Below are 15,847 nucleotides of genomic sequence, written 5' to 3' on the forward strand. Positions count from 1 at the left end.
GCAGTTTTGATGTTTTAACCGACTTCGGAAAAAAGATTAATATTATCAATTCGGACGTTTGTTTTTTTTTACCTATGAATAGGTAAGTAGGTTATGGCATAACTTTGACATTAACGGATTTACAAAAGTCTTTTTTTGTTTGAATGGAGTTTATTCCGAAATGGTCCTATTGAACTTACACAGATATATATCTGTGTAAGTACAACTCTTCCAAAACTTATATCAATTCAACCGCGATTGGGCTATCTTATAAAAATGCATTGTTTACGCAAACAAATATCTGTGACAAAACATCATATCTGTCCATTCTAAAGGTAACGAATACCTGTCTATTCTAAAAGTAACGCATACCTGTCCATTCTAAAGGTTAGATATATGAATCAGTTTATCAGTGTTTTAGTACCTACGTTTAGTAGTAGTAGCAATTTTATTGTAAATTAAAGCTATTTGTAGCACATAGTATTCAAGCTTGACTCATACAAAAAATTATTTACTTTTCAGTTGATACAAAATTTACAACCTCACGAAGTTAAAACAAATCTATCTTGTTACGATATCGAATACTAAATTTATTATAAAGTGTAAAATTTTAATATCATTAACTATGTCGTTGATATTATGCACAGAACAGCAAAGGTCACGTATCAATACATCATAAAGGAAAATTAAAACCTTATCTAGCCTAGATTCGTTGAGATATTTTCTTGGATACCTCTTCGCCTCGCCGTCGTGACCTTTCACCTCTTATGTTGTAATTCTACGTGGTCCAGTTCGCTGCTTGGTGATTGTATCCCATAACCGCTATACCGGAAAATCTTTCGTGGGATAATCGGCATGGATACCGCAGTGCCACTGGGCTTATGTACTCATAACGACTAAAACCCAAAAAGCTTTAGCCTGTCACCTTGTAGTTGGGAACGTCTCGCACACATTCGCGATGCAGCTAGAGGTCTTAGCAGACCCACCTCTGGTATATATTAAAATGTCCACATATATCACTGAAAGCGTGCCGGCAAAAGGGGGTTCACCCTCCAGCCCGAGGACTTGGGAATCGAAACCAGGGCCTCGTGATCCGTAGTTGTAGATGTTTAACACTACATACCAACGAGGTCAATCGTAAGCTAAAATCTTGATGACAACCGACATTTTGTTTTTGACTCAAAAGTACCAACACATCAAGAAAACATTGGTGTGAAAACAGAAAATATTTATTTCTTGCTTTTTAGTTGCATTACAAAGTTGGTTTATTTTTGAAGAAAAAAATGTTTTAATGAATACTTTTCAACTTATTTTATTACCAGCTTCACAAGCTTTGCACGGGTAAAATGTAGATAGTAATGTATGGCAGGTTGAAATGATAGATAGAATAAGTAAATACAATTTCATAATACTCTATCTCGTAAGGTTACAAATCTTTGAATCTCTGCTTTTCTCTGCTGTAATATGTTTACTGTAATGCAGTTTACTACATAATAAAAATCTATCGATTGCTGAAAACTGCTTTAAAATCCGTTGCAACGTTTAAAAGACCTATGCGTAAAAACAGTGCGAGTGCTACTTTTTTATACCATGTAAAGAAGATACCCAAAAACTTCTTCCAAATGATTCGTCAATCATTATTAATTAGTGAATTAAGTTTCCAAAATACGGCAATTTATAAGAGATGGATAGATTCGCACATACTGGGGAAAAATAATGAAGTGTCATGTCAAAAAGAAATTGATGCGCATAAAGTCACGGGCAAAAGATAAGTTCAAGGGTTATTATTCAAGGGTATACCATTAACTATTTTTCCACAGAATATTGAATGTCTAGTGGAATACGTTGCTTTCACTAAATTATAGAGAGTGTGGGAGTCGGCACAGCTAGGGCACAGATGTTGCTTTTCAGTTTAAGATTGGCGCAATTATAAAAAGCAAAAACCGTGTACGGACTTATGTATTATTTACGACAAACGTTCTAGCTACCATTTTTTCAATGACTTCATTTCAATTCTTTTCTTTGTTGTTTATTGGTGCACTAGAAATCATTTGTTTTTTTACCACTACAAGTTAGCCCTTGACTGCAATCTAACCTGGTGGTAAGTGATGATGCCGTCTAAGATGGTAGCGGGCTAACCTGTTAGAGAGTATGGTAGTCATACCCCTAATCGGTTTCTACGCTACATCGCACCGGAACACTAAATCCCTTAGCGGCACGTCTATGTTGGTAAGGTGGTAACTAGCCACGGCCAAAGCCTCCCACCAAGCCAGACCAGAGACAATTCAGAAATTATAAATCCCCTGCTTCCTACTTATATTCGCAACGCTCACCGTTGCGCCAGGGAGGTCGTCAAAAACGCATTATGTGTAAAAAAAAATACATAGAGTGGTTTAACGAGGACGACATATTTGAAAGCCATCACTTTTCTTTCACCACGCAGTGGTGACGGTCTTATGAGATGAGGTCATGGGTTTGATACTGGCAGGGGTAATTTGGAAATTATATAATTTCTGAGTTTTCTCTAGTCTGGTCTGGTGGGAGACTTCGGCCGTGGCTAGTGGCTAGTGGCCACCCCAACCACAAAGACGTACCGCCAAGCGAATAAAAGTTTCGATACGCTTAAAAACTCATTAGGGTTATGTGTTTAATAAAACTGCCAAGCCAGCAAGCCAGCCAGCTAACATCTTAGACTGCATCATCACGTACCACCAGGTGAGATTACAATCAAGGGCTAACCTTTATTATAAAAAAAAAACATGGACGGATGGACAGGCTGACGACGGGGACTTTGTCATCGACGGGGACTTTGTCATAGGCAACCTGCAATCACAGATCGCTACAAAAATATTCAAGTCGGTCGGGCCTTTTTAATATTTTTGCGAGACACGTACGGTAATTGTTTTTGAAGTTATACTTCTTTTGGCGCGTTAGGGAAAATTATGACAGTAAATTTTAACGATGCGCGCGCACAACATTACGATAAACCGACACCCTGAAGCTAGCTACAGTCAACATTATAGTTTTCAAAAAAACTGATTTGACAGTGTACACTTTTCGTTGTCAAAGTCGAGAAATAAAACTTTTTGAAAAGATTTTTATATTGTTAAGCCAATGAAGTATAACTTCTAACGCGTGTACATAAGTACACACACTTTTTTTTTTAATAGTAATATTTTTTACCATCTATCTATATATATAAAAGAGAAAGGGTGTGGGTTTGTTCCGTATAGGCTCCGAAACGGCTGGACCCATTCAAATGAAACTTTCAGGGAATCTCCGGATTGACCTGGCGAGTAAATTTGGTGACGATCGGAGTACTCCTATTTTTGAACTGTCAAACTGTCAAATACAACTTTTATTTACTATGATGATATTCTATTGTTGGGTGTGCATGGGTGTAGATAATCTAATCTTCACCCGCTCCAGAAGAGAATGAATACGAAGAGAAAAAATGATTTAATATATTATGAGACTTAAATTAAAAGTTTAATGATGATAAAGCAAAATCTAGCCCGGCGAAGCGCTAGTAATATATATAATATTAACCAATCGTTGAGTATGATCCATCACCTATAATCAGAGCAACATTTGGCATGCAACCCTTCCGAAGAAGTGCCGCCCTGTCACCAACAACCTGAAGTAGGTGCCTATTTTGCCTGCAATTACGCCCCTCAGACCGGAACACAGCTAAGCTGATTGGCGGCTAAAATAAGCATAGGGTAGTACTTTCCCAGCCAAACTATGTCACTAAAAGCTCTATTATTTATACATACGTAGAGAGGGAAACAAGACAGAAATATAATTTCTATACTGTTTGAGTCTCTGTAAAATTAATTCGTAATTTTAGGAATTCGTTAATAATTCGTAGTTATTTTATTGAACAGTTTAAGGAAATGATCATAATAATATTTGACATACCGCAAATTTTTATGTCACGTGATATCTGTGGGTATCCCTATCCCGATCCCTATCCCTACTAATATTATAAATGTCAATGTAAATTTATTTGTTACGCTTGCACGCAAAAACCACTTGACCGATCCTCATGAAGCTTTGTACACATATTTTTGGATTTTATCCCGACATTCCTTTCCGGTTCCTAGCTGGCTCGGTTCCTTTGGGAGAGGGGATGAGTGTTTGACGATTTTACACCATAACTCCGACAAATTATAACCGATTTAAATAATTATTTTTGTAATATAGAGGTTACAATAAGTGTTTAATTTTACCCAAACTGTGGTTAGAGATAGAGGGCAGAACTCCTCAGCGGACAGCAGCAAACCCCTTATTTAAGGCTTAGCGATACTGAGTACTTTAATTTTTTTTTAGATCTACAACTAAATTTAATGCCACATCAAAAAACAAAATCAAACGCAGACGAAGTCGCGGGCAACAGCTAGTTTTAGAATAAATGTCGGAGCGATTTGAAACAAACTTCAGTTTTTGTTTTGAGAGACTCAGCAACCAGTCAATTAATAACCTCTGGTATTCAGGTTTTTGATTTGTCGAGTGGCGCGATGGCAATCACGCCCAATCAAATTAATAATTCTCTTACTTTACCTTAATATAAATAAGGTTAATTAATGCTCGTATTTATGGCTGAATCCCGCCATCTTGAATATTTTTAGCCAATAGCAATTCGACTTTTGAATTAATGATTACTTTACGTTTTTATTGCGGGAGTAAAATTTGGTTTAGTTAAATTAAAATATGATAATAACATTATTTGGATTGCGCATTATTAAATACACAACAAGTGATATTTAAGATGTGACGTTGAGTAAGTAATTCAATTAATATTTATATAATACATTCAGTTTTAAGATATTCTTTGATAATTGTCAGAAAGAGGTTATACAGTTAATTATAAACCGAATACCTCCTGCTTCCGATTTATGTTAACCGTGTAGTATTTACAATATTCATATATTCGTCTCACGACTATGCCACATGGGAAGGAAATAATAATTTGTAGACATGCCTTAACGATTTCATGATGCAGTCCTGAAGACAAAGGAGCGGCATTGTCTATGATGCTATTGTTTAAACTGTGAAAAACAAACTGGATTGTTTCGATCTAATTAACCGATTTTTTATTTCAAGTGACTTATTTATTTTGTAATTATTTGGTTTATTTTGTTTCATAATAATTAATTTAATGTATTTATTCATTGTAACCAGTTTTAATTTATTATTATTTGTACTTTTATAGGGGTCATATTAACAGACTAATAATAGACTGTGAGTAATTTATAGGAATGACATTTAGGCTGTAATAACCTGCAAATAGTTGAACATTTATTTTGTTACCCATTACAAAAAAAATCTGCTGTTGTCAAAAAAATTACCTTATAGATGGACCATTTAATAAAGGAAGATTTCCTTTTAAGTTAAAAAAAATTTAACAGCATTCGTAGATTTTTAAGTAATTGCCTGGTTTAACTGGGACTAGAACCCGCTTTAATTCTTGACTAGCTATTGCCAACGACTTCATCCGCGTTTGTTTTTGTTTTTAAAGCATCCCGTAGGAAGCAATTTATTTGGAAGATGTGTGGCATTAAACTAATGTATAGACAGTATAGAAATTTACTTTTAAAATAAAATCAAATAACTTTTTAATTTAGGTGTCGACTAAAAATAACTATTTGTTAGGTGTAGTCTTTAATTTTTCATACTCGCCATAACAAATATTTTACTGCTATATTAAAACCCTTGATGATAAAACTTTATATTTAAATAAGAATTGGCAATTTTCTTAAGAATCTACAATTAAAATTCATCAATTTCTCTTTTTTGGCCGAGCAATCAATTTTGGCAATCTATTAACTGGGCCCCACGATACAGGTCACCTAGTGTGGGGTCCACAGGTTATCAATAATAAGAGGCAAATATCTATATTATGTGCATTCAGCTTTACAAATTTAATATGTTAACCAATTCATGTGAAATTGTTTTACTTTTTGTGTTGTATTTCTTTTTCTTTCTACTATTGTATTGATATTCTGTGTAACATTTTAGTTTCAATAAATGTTTATTTGTTATTTGTTTGTTTGTTAAAAAAAAATGTTATGTTACTTCGTGATAGTAGAAATAAAAATCAGTCTTCTTTATAATAATACTAAAGATATTTTGTTATTTAGCAAAACATAATCCTTGTGATCAAGTCTTCCGGTCGGTAGGTTGAAGCTATACGCAATTTTTTCTCGTTTAAGAACACTTCATAATAACTTTAAGTACCCTCGTACTTTAATTTATTATGAAGTGTTCTTCCAGTTATATGTAGGTGCTTGTCTTACATTTAGCATAGCCATATCTATAGAAATGAATAGAAAATAATAGTAAGTGTACTCGTCGCCGCGATTTCCGTTCAGTAAAGTGGTAAGTTAGTTGTAGTTCATCATAGTTTGTTGCAGATATTAGGAGAAGATATCTACAAAGTTAAATTTGTATTTCAAAACTTGTTGAATACCAATCAACAAGGTAATGAAACTTTCTGATTTGAAAGGTTGCTTCGTTAAAAGTTTAGCCTAACTTTTTAATTGATACATGGCTTAGTTCGGTTTATACACTGTTTCATTTAAAGTTTCGGCTGGAAGAGGTGAATGTGAGATGACCGGATCGATTTTACAAGCTATTAGCAAATAAGTGTCATATTTTATTTGTGTATTTTAGTAATATTGTAAGTATTGAGTATTTTAGTAATATTGTAAGTATTACTAAAATACTCATTTTATTTGTATACCACAAAAAGTTAGAGATATGGACAGGAAAATTAGAATACAAAGGCGGCCTTACCGCTTAGTAACTATCTCTTCCAGGCTACTTTGGTATTAAGAAAACCGAATGGTGGGGTGTACTATTATTAAATACATACAAGAACTTTTTGAATTTTTGTAATTTAACACACTAATATTTATCCAGATTACACACATATAATTAAATTACTTAATTCAATCCATATGTCATTGCAAAAACTCTGAGTCGTCTTTTACAATGTCACAGGGTCTGATCGTTTTGATGCATGCAGCTTGAGGTCATCTATCTGAAGTAAGATACGAGGTCACCACCCCTGCGAAGGTGAAAGCCGTCCTAAATCCATCAGTAAGGTACTTATAGGATTAAGTGCTTATATATAGATATATATATATATGTTTACTAGCTGTCCCGCTCAACTTCGTCTGCACCAGATCAGTTATAACCGTTTTTAATATCTCTAAAATACCTAGAACCTAGCAGCGCCACCTTCCGGGTCTAGTTTATTTCCAAACTATATGGACTATAGGGATTATGAAAATTGAGCTTAATATGCTATACTTCGCGAAAAGCAGGAGAATCTGAATGGTATAATTTATAATTTCTCCAATCCTTATACTCTACACCAAACAGATCTTCGGCAATTTACCCTCCATGTACGTAACCGGACCATCCTCAGGAGATGTTGACTTTGCATCGTTCGAGTCCATGTAGGACTGAAGTCAATGGCGTGAACATTGGTTGTTAATCAAATTTAATTTGAATTGTTTCTTGGAAACTGTTTATTAATTAAATAATAATTATTAGCATTTTTGTAAACAACCTAATCAATTTAATAAAATATCTGGTCAATATAAATTTATAGTTACTTACTTTATAAAATTACTTTAACACTTTACAATGAATAATTGTTAATTGGACTTAAAGGAGTATAGCAAAATAAGTTTAATTTTCATAATATATGATGGATTTCCGCAAGTAAACTGTGAATCCAAACTATCCAGGAACCCACTCAAACACATACCTCGTTAGTTTGCAAAAAATCGTCTTAAATACGCTTATGCCCGTTTTCACTAAGTAAACCTAAATTATTTAGGCGATGCCTATAGAAAAAAAACGTTTTACCAACTCTTAGGTGATAGCTATTGGTGAACGGTTGATATATGCTTAGTTGTAAGTTGTAAGTGAAAACGGACAGTTGGACATCCCCTCTGTGACCTACCACAGTTTTACTTACCTATTATTCTTTAAATTCACTATCAAAAATGACTGCAAATAAATAATAACGTGGCTTAGTGTAGGTAGGCAACGTTAAATTAAGTCAGTAAATGGATGGTTTCCCAACTTTGGATGTCTGAAAAAAAATTGCATCCGTCAGTCTTCGCCCTATCCCTAACAAAAAAGAGAAAAACATTAAAGGAAGAGTCAATTGAAGAGTTCATTGGTATGAGGGAAGGTAATCAAAAAAAATATTTTATTCAGTCCTTGCGTCGAAGGCCAATACCTGTGTGGCAGAATTTTATGTATCTAGTATAGTTAAGCCTTATTTGAGGGGTTTGCTGCTGTCTGCTGAGAAGCAACTTAACATTAAAATTGACATAAAATGACAAAACAACCTTTCCAGTGTAAAAATCTTTATATATATATAATATAATTCTTCTGTGCGTGTGTATGTCACTGAACTGCTCCTAAACGGCTGGACCGATTTGAATGATTTTTTTTTGTATGCGTTTGGGTGGCATCCTGGATGGTTTAGATTCACAAATCTGCCCGAAAGATTGCGCTGCAGTCGGTATCTAGGTTATTTACCTATACTGCAACTAAACGGCTGATTTATTCAGGTACGAGTCTGATTTGATAAACTCTTTCAGTGTTGGATAGCTGATCTATCGAGGAAGGCTATAGAGTATATACCATCACGCTAAGACTAAAAGGAGCATAGGACCAATAGAAGAATGTTTCAAAATCGGCCACTTAGCTTACGCCACGTGCGCGGCGTAAACGGTTAAAGTTTCGTTAAAATCACGCATGAAAAAGTTTTTCCCTTTATCAGTTCTAAAAAAAGCCTGGGACAGGCGACAGCATGTCTATCTTTTAAGGTAAACTTTTGCGCGGACGAAGTCGCAAGGGACCTCTAGTCTTATATATATATTTCTTGTGTGCGTGTGTATGTCACTGAACTCCTCCTACGGCTGGACCGATATCAATGATTTTTTTGGTATGCGTTTGGGTGGCACCCTGGATGGTTTAGATTCACTAATCAGCCCGACAGATAGCGCTGGGGATCCGCTAGTAATTAATAAAATTGCACTTTGACAGAGTTTTGGTGTGAAATCTTTAAAAAATGTCAAGCCAAGTTAACTGCCACCAATAGCACTCTATAATGCTCCAAAAGATTTTTAAAAAATATCTTGAATGTGCCGAATTTGACTGCTATAGTTTAATTATAACTTAAGATTAAACAGTAAAATATTTTAAACGTGAAAAGGGCGAAAGCGCACTTCTACGCTCGGTTTATTTAGAAACCGCAAGCGGCCGTGTGGCTCGCGGCATTTTTCTTTCTTTTAGGATTTTTATACTCGTCGTAACCTTTAAACAATAAGTCCAATTTGAGTAATAAAAAAAGCAATATGCAGATCCATAATCAATCTTAATTATAAAAGCATTTATTTGGATAAGGATAAATATCATGATAGGAATATCACCATCTTTCGGTGGTACCTGTTTTTTGATTGACTAATTTTATCAAAATGCGGTTATTGTGTCTTTAACTATAAGAGTTAGACGCACAGCCTTGCGGACTTTTTTGTAACTAATAATGATAAATTAAACATGTAGTCCATTATTTTGATGTATCATCGATCGATTTCGCAGCGTTCGCTAGGAAAGCTCCAAGACGGTATGACATCTTTAAAAAATATCGTATATTTCAGCCAATTTACAGAAAACCATAATAAAATATACACTAAAGCCTTACGCAAGAGTCCCCCTGTTAATAAGTGAAAACTGTATGAAAATCCCTTTAGTAGCTTTTTAGTTTTTCGCTCCCAGACAGACATACAAACGTGGTGGGGGACTTGGTTTTATAATATGTTAAGATAAATATAGAAGAAGATTTTTTGAACTCCTTATAGAAAATTAATGCTTTAATAATGTGGCTTAGCAGCAGCAATATATATATTAGTCGATAGCGGTAACAAATGATGACCAAAGTAAATGACCCACCGTCTTTGGAATTTCGAAATATAATTTGGTATCCATCAGTTTCAGCTCCTATTACTAACAACAAGTAGTAATCTTTGAAGAACGGTTATCCAAAAAAAAAAACTTTTTTTTTATTATTTAGGACTTATTTAGGACTGTGTTGCCCCGAGGTCATCATGAATGTGGCAGCACTTAATGTAGGTACCTATTTAAGCCTTTAGTGAGGGGGCTGCTGCTCTTCTTTCTTCTTTAAGAATTATTTAAATCGGTTAACACAGAATTACGGTGAAATAAAGTAAGGTGTAGTAAATCGTCACTCTCGTCCCCTCTCCAATAGGAACTCATACTACGAGTAGCATGAACTCAAATCGTGCAAAATTTTATTTGAATTCATTCAGTAGCCTTAGTGCGATGCGCGGCTCAGATACAGACACAAATAAAAAAATACAGTTTTGGTTCAGTATCGGTTATAGAGCGCCTCCAAAAAAATTTCTAAATATCTTCCGTGTACAGAATTTGACCCGTTACAATTTCGTTATAAGTACTAACAAATCATTTGCAATAACACAATATTGCAACTATAAATTGAGATGAAAGCTATCTTTCAAGTAAGTTTGATTGAAATTGGTTAAGTGGTTAAGAGTCCATCGACGCACAAACAACGTGACGCATAATTTTATATATCACTAACATCGTGACAGGAGATTTGTATATATTAAGATAAGGTAAATTAGTAAATATTTACAACAGAAGTTATGATATGACCATCGAAATTTTTATATTTTGCGCTGCTATTCTTGAATTACTTTCCCCAAGGGTTGTCTAGAAACAAGAAGCCCGTCCTTGCATACCAATATTTGTAAAAATTATAATTCACTGTATTTGCGCTGTTTTGCAATAAATTTTTGTGCAATATAATTTTTATGTCTAAAGCAAAACCTAGTATTATAGAAATATATGTTGCTGAATTCGAATTATCGAGTCATTAACATCGGCAGCGTTGCCTGTTTCATAATAAATCCGTCTGACCTCGGTCTAATCCATTAAACATTACAGCAAAGTTTCACATACCAGCTGTTGTGGAGATCACATGGCTTTAGTGTCAAGTGAGAATTAACTGCGTAAGTGAACTGTCTAATCTAGATATTGAGTTGGTTGAAGTGGACAAACAAAGGTGAAGCAAATTTAATGCGAATTTATTTCATGTACCTTCACAGCAGGTCACATAAAGAGAGCTCTGACGGCCAGCTACAGGTAACGAATCTCGTCTCAGAATGACAAGGGTACTATAGACCGTATTCCACAACGCTGACCAAACGCGGATTCGTAGACTTTTCGCTTCTTTGAGAACATCGTGGAGAAGTCTTAATCTTGCATATTTCCTGACGAAGTTTTCATTCACCGCTCAAGTACGAGATCACGGCTTCCACCGTCCACGAGGCTATCACCGCTTCCACTAGGCTATCACCGCTTCCACTAGGCTATCACGGCTTCCACAAGGCTATCACGGCTTCCACTAAGCTTCAACCGCTTCCACTAGGCTATCACCGCTTCCACTAGGCTATCACCGCTTCCACTAGGCTATCACCGCTTCCACTAAGCTATCACCGCTTCCACTAGGCTATCACGAAATACGAAAATGGTAAATATAAAATGATCTATACTAATATTATAAAGAGAAAAGAAGTTTTTGTTTCTTTGTATGCAAAAGACTATGAAAGTTCTGGACCGATCGTAACAATTTCTTTACCCAAAAAAAGCTAAACGATCACGAAATCAAGAACTAACAACTATAATAATATCCTTAAGAAAATTGCAATAATGTAACCAAAAAAAAAAAACAAAGTAGCAAAATTAATTGAAATGAATTGAATTGAATAATGAAATTTGGCATGCATGTAACCTATGATATGGAAAAGGACATGTACTATCTACTAATCCAAGCGAACGAAGTCGCGGGTATCAGCTAATAGTTTTATCATCAACGGTATTTATATTGCAGTAAAATACTTTTTGACATTTAATTTAAAAGTTATCGCAAGTTTCAACAAACGGAACTACTAACTTAATTGAACAAGTTATTTTTAAATATCTGTAAATATTTCAAAAAATAAACTGTTCTTAAGGGATGCATAAAAAACAAAAACTTACGCGGACGAAGTCGCGGATGTATAAAGGTTTCTAATCCGTAAAATTAACTTTCACGAGTAAATTTAAACTTTCGCAAGTAAATTTACCTATTCTTTACGAGTGGTTCAAGTATTAAAATACTTGTAATAGTTTCTTTTATATCTTCTATTAAAAAACTTATTACGTTTCTAACAACGAAGATGATAACTTTTGAAAAACGCAATCTTTTATGTAATCTTCAAAACCCAGTTTCACCTCTTAATTTTGTCTTTAGAGAAACTTTAGGATATTTTGGTGTTTTATTCTATCAATAGCATATCATTTATTCTTGAAGCATCGTGAAGAAAACTGCATGCCTGATAGTCCTACATAATGTTCTCAAAGGAGGTGTGTGGAGTCCACCAATCAGCATTGGGTCAGCGCGGTGGACTCCACGGCCTTAACCCATTCTCATTGTTGGAGGAGACACGTGGGTTGGGTTGAATAATGACGTACGATAAAATGTTTTTTAAAATTTTTAGCGATTGTATGAAGAATGATTCTAATTAGAACGCACTTAATATAATGTCATAACAAAGTATTAGTCTGCCAACCCTTCGCTTCGAGAGATCAGAGAGAGAAGGCATGTCCGACTGGGTATTAATATTCTAAGGAAAGATATGAACAAAGCTTTAACTCTTCTCGATTCATCCAACTACAACCTTTCGATAAAGGGTCACTAACGGAACACATATAAGTAAATTAATTTGTTTCGTTTCGCTAAGAAGCCATATAACTTTCCTGGAACATGTTAACACGGTTCCACATAATGGAAATATTGCTTTGACATAAAACTCTCAACAAAATACGTTAATAAAAGTAACAAGGAGTAAAAAAAAATTATAAATACTTTTGTACAACATTATCCGCTTTGTACTAGTACAAAGTACTAGTGACTGTACTCTGCGTTGGAATTGGAAGACGTTACTCAAGTTTGGATTGGAACTAAATATCAACATCAACTGCGAGCACATCACTCAACTTCGGTCTAAGCGACCTAATACAATTGTCAATGCCCTCTGCTGTTTCTCAGCCGATAGGCCTTCAATTAACTAAACATTATCAGCGTGTGCTGCCGAAGTGGTTCGTAGAACGTAAATAATTTGTATGTATTCAATTCAAATTCAAATTCAAAAATGTTTTATTGACGTAGACCTTAATACAGGAACTTATGAAGCGTTCATACATTTAAAATGTTACACTAATGTTAGTGATGGTGATAACTGCATTCGTAAATTTAAAGCTAGGAGGCGCCAAACGCGCTGTGGTCTAGGAAGAGCCCGCAATAAACATAGCCAGGTTTTTTGTTATCACCATCTCACAGTCTAGTTATTGTTGAGCTATGAAGTAGATATTATTTACCTACAACAAAAATAGTCGCCGTACAATTAGGTCGGTATCTATAAACGATCTTAAAAAGCCTTATAATAAAATATAAATAAGCCAGAAAGTGCATTTTAGGTCGAAAATTATTTTAAAATAATAAAATAGGTATTTCCTTAACGACATACATATTAGGTTATTATTTTAGGAAAACCATGAGGACCAGCTAATTGCTTATAAACAGACAAAGGATGAATTGAAATCACCATTTGTCTATGATAAAATTTAGCTCATATTAATGCGAAAAAGAAGAAATTGTATTTATTTGGCCCCTAGTTATAGAAGATAAACTACTTATGAAGTCAGCTGCAGAAAGCTGCAACGCTGGTTCTTTGGGATCCTGAGACTATTGTTGTTAACCTGCACATGTATTCACTGAAATTTACTTTAAAAGGTTCCATCACATCAGGAATTTTAACTACAAACAAAACCCAAAAATTTGGTAAGCAAAACTATTTTTTAACACACAATATTAAACATATTATATACCTTGACTTCTTTTTTTATAAAATTATATTTTTAACACAAAACTTTTATTTCAAGAAAGTAGGTAATACTCTTTTAATCACTCACTTATTTAAAACTTTTTTGGTAGTGTTCGGCCTAAGTTTTTTCAATTAATTGCGATAGTATCGAAGTTGAATTATGTATTGAAACTTCGCTTTGTTACACAAACTTCGCTTAGAACTTCCGTAAACATGCTATAACTTTTTAAACTTGCCGAAAATGTTGGTTACAAACTTAGTTATGACTCACCCCTCTTAGGTCGTCGTAACGTGTCGCAGTCGGGATCACAATGCCGTGGCCCGCTGCGGGGTAGGCTACAGGGGTAACAACAATCGGTAGGGCTACAAATATTAGTTCCTGCAGAAGATCCAGCGCGCGCATCTCCTCCATTCTCTCCTACTGCCCTGACCATCGATTCCCTTTTCGGTTACTTCTTTCACTGAAACTACAGTACATTTCACTAATCGGGTCGGTTGTTGACCGTTCAACTATAAAAGCTTTAAAATAATTTGATTCCTCTTTTAAAACTTCTAAATTCATACCGACTGGAAGTTGAATTATTTTTACACGAATGAACTCTTGTTAGACTGTAACAGATAAAAAGTAATTCATTCGAAAGACATAAAATGCTTTTGCATGAATAAATGCGAAAATTCTTTTAACGTGTGCGTTCTTATTTCTTACAATTAGTCAATTAAAAATATATTATTATTTCATCTAAATACTAATTATTTTAGCGATAAGTATAATACTATGTCTTTAGGACTCATTTGAGGTGCTTGTTTTTGTTTCTATTATTGTTAAATCACGTGGAAATTTCAATATTTCATAATAAGATAATCCTACTAATGTAAAAACTAAATGTAAAAGTGTGGATTTTTGTTACTCAATCACGCAAAAATGGCTGGACGGATTCTGATGAAATTTGGCATGCGACATGCATTGATATGGAAAAGAACTACTTACCTTTAATCCCGATTCCTTAAGTAGTTCCCGAAGGAATATTGAAGATTGTTTAGGTGCTAAGCCGCGGGCAGACAGCTTTGGAATTTGATATGCATGTCACCCATGCTATGGAAAAGGACATGTACTTTCCATACCGAACTCTCAAATTAAAGTATTTATGTCCTCTTTGATTGTATAGGTACTTTAAACATGTCGAGGAAGTGACGTAAACTTCAAAGCTATTTGAAGGGAACTTCTTTAAACTAGGTCATAGGAGCGTACATCGCTCTCCCAGGAGACAGCCGGCGGCCCTCATTCGATTAAACAGATGAGATAAGCAATATTTTTTTTAATCACTATTCTATGACCAATACCATAAAAATATTTTGGCCTTCAATCAACGAGTCTAGTAACATGACTTTTAGTGAAATTATTCTTAAATAAGATGTTTTACTAGTTGTACCCTACCACGCTTCGCTGTGGCACATTTTTATGGAATGGTTGAGAAATGAGAAACAAAACAAAGAATACATTACATATGTCAGCGAATGTTTCCTCGCTTTTTTTATATATATAGATTTTATTCATTCTTAAAATGGGACGAAATGGGGTATCGCTAAATACAACCTTTGACCATCTCCTTGGCGCGGTGCAGCGGTGAGTGCTGTGGTTTTAAGCTTAGGTTCTATTCCCGGGAGGGAAATTGATTATTTCTTAAATTTCTCTGGTTGAGTGGGAGGCTTCGGCCGCGGCACGCGGCACGTCTTTGTAGGTAGGGTGGTAACTAGTACCACCCTACCTACAAAGACGTGCCGCTAAGCGATTTAGCGTACCGATACGATGTCGCGCAGAAACCGATTAGTGGTAAGGTTTAAATATAATTGGCTTACTCCGGCCCGCTACC

This window comes from Pararge aegeria, chromosome Z (assembly GCF_905163445.1).
Source record: "Pararge aegeria chromosome Z, ilParAegt1.1, whole genome shotgun sequence".
Taxonomy (NCBI): Eukaryota; Metazoa; Arthropoda; class Insecta; order Lepidoptera; family Nymphalidae; genus Pararge; species Pararge aegeria.